Below are 6660 nucleotides of genomic sequence, written 5' to 3'. Positions count from 1 at the left end.
GATTATCTGGACTATATGGCAGTGTAGAAGGGGTTAAGGGCCCTTTCACACAGTCCTATATCCCAGTATATCAAGGCATAAATTCCCACATTATTTGCTTTGAACTGGAATATATGGCAGTGTGGACTCAGATAACCCAGTACAAAGCAGATATGGTGGGATTTTCTGCCTTGATATTCTGGGATATAGGGCTGTGTGGAAAGTCCCTAAGACTCCTAGATCCATTTCACATGTACTGCTTTCAAACCAGGTGTCATCCATCCTATATCTGTGCATTTCATTTTTGTCAAAGGCTTTTGTTAAAGGCATTTTATTTTTTACTAGCTTGGGGACCCGGCGGTGCCCGGGTCATTTGAGAATGGTATTATGTGTCTTTCAGTGTTATGTATTCTGTTTGGAGTGGGTGAACTACAATTCCCAGAATCGTGGGTCAATCCTCCCCAAACCCAGCCTGTATGAAAAGTTGGCAATTTTGGGGCCTGTGTACCAAGTGTGGTGCAGGTCTGACGTTGGCTGGTCATCGCCTGGGTGCAGTACTCTCTGGATGGGGGTGAATGACTACAACTCCCAGAGTCCCGGGATAATTGCCCCAAAACATCTGTCAGTATCCACAGCAGGCAATGTTCAGTCTGTGTGCCAAGTTTGGTCGAGATCCGTCATTGGCTGGGTTCAGTGGTCTTTGGGTGCAGGTGAACTACAACTCCCAAAATAAAGGCCCATTCCCAAAAACACCTGCAGTATGTTCAGTTGGTCATGAGGATTCTCTGTGCGAAGTGTGGTCCCGGTCCATTGTCGGTGGGGGTCACTGTTTCTCTGGAACAGTGAACAGCAGGTGAACTATAACTCCCTTTTCCCCAAACTTGTCCAATATGTTCTGTTGGTTATGGGGGCTCTGTGTGCCAAATTTGTTCCTGGTATATCATCGGTGGGGTTCGGAATGCTCATTCATTGCAGGTGAACTATAAATCCCAGTAGTTACGACTTCCAAATGTGCAGGGTAATTGTTCAGTATTTTTTTAATATGTTTTTTATTGTAGATACCAGCGAAACAACAACAAAATCCATCAACATACACATCCAATCACATATTCTCGGTAACATTACACTTGTTAGTTCCACTTTTATCTCCCATTTATGTCCAGTAGTTTTTTGCCCCTCCCCCTCCCCCTCCCTCTGGGAACAGTACTTTCTTCCATTCAGATATTATTTTAATTGATCAATCGTAAGTAGAGAATGATTCAATTCTTTATATTTTCTTTGTCCTTTGACTTTATCTATCAATCTTCCCCATTTCAGCTCCCAATTCTTTTTGATTAGGCCTGATATATATTTAGTTCTCCTTTCAAGGATATAATCCTGAAGCATAAAATCCGCTAGGTATTCATACCATTTTTTAACTTCCCACTTTGTTCGCTCTTTCCAACCTAAGGCAACTGTTGCTTGAGCAGCAACTAACATGTATTTTATAATTTCCCCCCAGTCCTTAGTAATTTTGTTCTTATCTAATTTCTGGATGAAGAATTCTTTATTTTTCAAAATCATTTTATGTCCTGTTAAATCTTCAATTTCCTTCTTTACCTTGTTATAAAATTTTTGTACTTCATCACACTCCCACCACATATGAATATAAGATCCAGTTTTCCCACATCCGTGCCAACACAATTTTGTGGTTGATTTAGTTATATAAGCTAATTGGATTGGGGTTCTATACCATTTAGTCAGTATTTTCCTTAGTTTCTCTTATCCTTATCTGCTTGATTTTTTTAATTGAATTGATCCAGTATTCGATGTCAGAGTCGTTAATATTCATGTCCTCTTTCTATATCTCGGCCAATGTTTGTTTCAATTTATATTGTTTTTCAGTTAATATCTTATAAATAAAACCCATCAGGCCTTTTTCCTTTTCTAATTTCCATTTTAAAATTTGGTCAAAATCTGTTTCTGGACCTTCCTTTTTCTTCCAATTCATAATCCTTTGTTTCAGTCCACTCCAAAGAAGCCAGTTACTTTGCCCGCAAATGTCTTTTATCATTTCCCAATCCTTAATTGTCCCATCTGGGTTTAAGAGGTCTTTTATCAATTTCATTCCATTTTGTTTAAAATTTGTTATCGCTTTACCAAATATCTGTTCCTTTTTATTATTTAAAAACTCTATTGGGAGTATATCTACTTTATTTATTGGCAGTTTACCTTGCCATTTTTTCCAGCACTCCATGGATGAGATCATTGGCCCTCCTTTAATTTCTTTCAGAATTTTATTATCTACCCATCCTTTTAAACATAGGCAATTGTGCCATCCGTTTATTGTTTTTTCGATTCTGACCCATCTTCTTGAGTCATCAAAATCTAATTCTAACAATCTTGTTAATTGGCAGGCTTCATAATAGTCTTGTAGATTGGGTGCCCCCCATCCTCCGTTCTGTTCTAAGGAATAGAATACTGAATTGGGAATTCTATTTTTATTTCTACCTGTTATCCAGGTTTTTATTGAGTTGTCCCATTTCTTAATTATTTTACTGGGGATACTATATGGAAGGGCTTGAAATAGGAATAGAAATTTGGGGAGAACCATCATTTTGACTATCTTAATTTTGTTTGACATATCCCAGTTCCGATTATTCCAATTACGAATTTGATTGTTTACTTTTTTCCATAAATGGTTATAATTTAATTTAATTATATTGTTTAAATTTTTGGGAATATAAACGCCTAAATATTTTAACTTCTTTTCTCCTAATCTTATCCCAGATATGGTCTGTATTTCTTTTAACTCTTTCCAAGATAGATTTTTATGTAAAATTTCTGATTTTTGAATATTAATGGCCAACCCTGACAGATTCTCAAATTTTTTTACGGTCTGAATAACTTCTTTTATAGATTCCATTGGTGACCCCATTAAAACCATGGCATCATCCGCAAATAAATTAATTTTGATTAATTCCCTTGCAATTTTGAAACCTTTAATTTTGTCATTCTCCCTAATAAAATTTGCTAAAGGTTCTATTGCCAAAGCAAATAGAATGGGGGAGAGTGGACAGCCTTGTTTAGTTCCACTATTAATCTTAATTATTCTTGTCCTGGTTCCATTTATAAGTAATTGTGCTTGATTACCTTTGTAAAGTTCCTTAATTACTTCACAGAACTCTCTCCCCAGATTATATTCTTCACAGACTTGCTGAAGATAATGATGGTTGACCGTGTCGAATGCTTTGTAGACATCCAATTTTAATAACAACAGTTTTCCTTTTTCTCTAGTAGCTTGATTGATTACATTGAGTATATTTCTAATTGGGTCTGCGAGTCTTCTATTTTTAATAAAACCGTATTGGTCTTCCCCTATTAGTTTTGGGATTATGTCTGTTAATCTATTAGTAAGGAGTTTTGTAAAAATTTTATAATCAACATTGCATAGGGTGATTGGCCTGTAAGAGTTGGGATCGGACTCGTCTTTATTGGGTTTTAAGATTGTGATTATTTCGGATCTTTTCCATGTTTCCGGGATTGTTCTATTCTTTAGTATCTCATTAAATAAGATTTCTAAATTTGGAATAATTTCAGATTGAAATATTTTATAAAAGTTAGAGGTAAAACCATCAGGTCCGGGGGAAGAGTTTGGTTTAAGATTATTAATAACTTCTTCAATTTCCTTACTAGTAATAGTTTTATTTAGTCCCATTTGGTCCTGTGGGTCTAATTTTCTTACAACTACTCCCTCTGACCTTTCTGTTTCTTTGTTTGCATACAACTTTTCATAATAACTTGCCATTATTTCCCTCAAGTCTTCTTCCTTGGTTTTAATTTGACCATTCTCATCCTTTAATTTTGTTACCATGTTTCTCCCTTTCTTTTTTTTTAAATAGCTTGCTAATCTCTTCGTGTTATTTATAGAGTTGACATGGAAGTCATTTTTTACGAATAAGTATTTTTTTTGTTACTTCAATTTTTTCCAAATCTTCTAATGCCTTCTTATTCTCTTTCCATCTTTCTTTATTTTGAACTGAAGGATTTTTTTGGAAATTCTGAAATAATTTGTCTCCTTCCTGTTTCAGTTCCTCTCCTCTCTCTTTTAATCTTTTTTTAATACCCCATTCCATTGTGATACATTTTCCTCTAATCACTGCTTTAAAGGCATCCCAAATTGTGTTTTCCTTTAAGTCAGGCGATCTATTAATTCTAAAATAATGATTTATTTCTTCTTTTAGCTCCTGTTTATCTTGATCCTTGAACGTAACCTATGGGTTAAATCTCCATCTATATTCTATCTTCCTACTGCTAATTCCTAATTTAAGAAAGAGTGGAGCATGATCTCCTGGCCACCTACTTCCCACTGATGTTTCAATTATAGGCCATGCATTGTTATTACCCACAAAAAAATAATCTAGTGTAGAAAATGAATTGTGCCTGGCTGAATAAAATGTGGGGGTGTCCACTCTTTTTCCAGTTCTTTCATTGACTTCCTGAATATTCCATTTCTTAAAATTAACTTTATTTTTCCCCCATTCTTTCTTTTCTTATACAGATCTAAATTCAGATCCCCTCCAATAATGATATCCCCCTCTGCCTCTTGATCTATTTTTTTAAAGATTTTATTAATGAATCTTTTTTGTCTCTGGTTGGGACCGCAAACACTGATAAATGAAACTTTACAATTATTTATTTTCCCACATACCATTATAAACCTCCCATCCCCATCTGTGATTACTTTCCTTGTTTCAAAATTTAGGTAATTTTTTATGATAATAGCTACTCCTCGAGATCTCCTTGAACCCTTAGATTCAAACTGAGTTTCCCAATTAGTAAAGTTTAACAGCTTAGTTCTTGTATCCTGTCTATGTGATTCTTGCAAGAGGGCGACTCTAATCTGATTTTCAGATAAAAGTTTGGATAATCTATGCTTTTTGACTTCTGATTTCAGACCGTTAATATTCACTGACATAATGTTTAAATCACCCATCAACATTTAAATAACATTCATTTTGCATAACATTCCATTTACTTTTCATTCCCTTTATTTCACAATTCTGAGTGGCTGTTCCCTCCTTTCCCTTCCCTTCCCCTCCTCCCTTCCCTTCCCCCCCTCCCTGTCTGGATTTCAATTCCTCCTTGCTGACTATGGAAGGAATGGCAAGGAAGCTACTTCCTGCCATTTACCAGACAGCTTGCTCAGGGCCGGTGTCTTGCCTACCCTCCCTCCTTGATTCTTTTGGTACAACACTGATCCCTTATCCTAGTCCCTTATCTTAACTTCAAGGGCGAAGTCCTCTCAGAATTATACCTCAGTTTGTTTCGAAGACAGTCACCTTCCCTAAACCATTATACAATATACCAAAACCCAGCCTCCCCCTCATTGTAGATTTTCCCTTACAGTTATTCACAATCTTTCCTTTAAACTGAAATTGCTGGGTAGCATAATTCTGCTGCCCCCTTGGACTTTAAAGTTAGTTAAACTGTTTATCTGTGCTTCTGATTTGCATGCGTTGGTAATTATCTTTCTTCCCAGTTTTTTGTCTTTTCTTTCTCTCTGCCTCTTCTCCTCCCCCTCTCTCCTCTCATGGGGTGTCCTTCGGCACTTCTTGTCCATCTTCTGGCCCTCTGCCAAGTGTCTTATCTCCGGCCATGTCTTGGTAAATATCCAGCTCTTTGAGCAGTTCAATGCCTTCTCTTAAAGTCTTAACTGTGTATTTTTTTTTCCATCTCTATGGAACAATATTGTGGCTGGGAAACTCCACATAAATCTAATTCCAGTCTTATTTAAGCTTCTAGTTATCGGACGTAGAGCCTCCCAGTCCTGCCTCGTTTCCTTTGCCAAGTCTGGGTATATAAATATTTTGTAATCCTTATAGTGTAGGTTCCAAATAGATCTCAGCTTTTTAAAGATTAGATCTCTAGTTTTCTCTCTGGCGAAAGCCACAATGGTATCCCGAGGGAATGCAGACTGAGGCTTCTTGAAGGGGGGTGATTTATGAGCTCTCTCAATATCATTTTCTGAGAGGCTTATGCCATAGTTAGAACACAGTTCTATCACAAACTGACTTAAGTCCTTAATATTCTCGGGGACCCCTTTCACACGCAGATTTCTCCTCCTCAATCGGTTTTCAGAGTCAATTAGTTTAGTTTTCAGAAACTTCGTCTCTTTTTCTAACTGCTCAATTCTTGACTCATTATCATCAGCATGGTGTTTAATTTCTGACAAGGTTGTTTTAATATCCACAAATTCAGATGCTAAACTTTTAATCAATGTGTTCATCTCTGTCATCAAAGTCATCAAAAAATCCAGTTTCTCATCCGAGGACATTACCTTTCCTGGGATGACGGAGTTATCTCCAGCTTGTTCCATGCTGATTTACGATGGCTCCGGACTCCGGTAATTGTCCAGTATTGAAATCTGGGCATATCAGGTATGCATGGGAAGTTTGGTCCAGACCCATCATTGTTTGGGTTCATAGTGTTCTGGGTGTAGGTGAACTATAACTCCTCTAAATTCCCCAATAGGAGTCACAGTGCTCTGACTTGGTGCGGGCTGAACTACAACTTCCACTATGTGGCGTCAATCCCCCAAACTCCTCCAGTATATGTAGTTGCAGCTCATTTCTGCTCTGTTTGTTATGCAGACAGATTTGAAAGAAAAGGGCAGTAGGCAGGGTCATGGAAACTCCACAG

The sequence above is a fragment of the Anolis carolinensis genome, chromosome 1, assembly GCF_035594765.1.
Source record: "Anolis carolinensis isolate JA03-04 chromosome 1, rAnoCar3.1.pri, whole genome shotgun sequence".
NCBI lineage: Eukaryota > Metazoa > Chordata > Lepidosauria > Squamata > Dactyloidae > Anolis > Anolis carolinensis.
The sequence above is the reverse complement of the archived record's forward strand: the minus strand, read 5'-3'. Positions refer to the sequence as shown.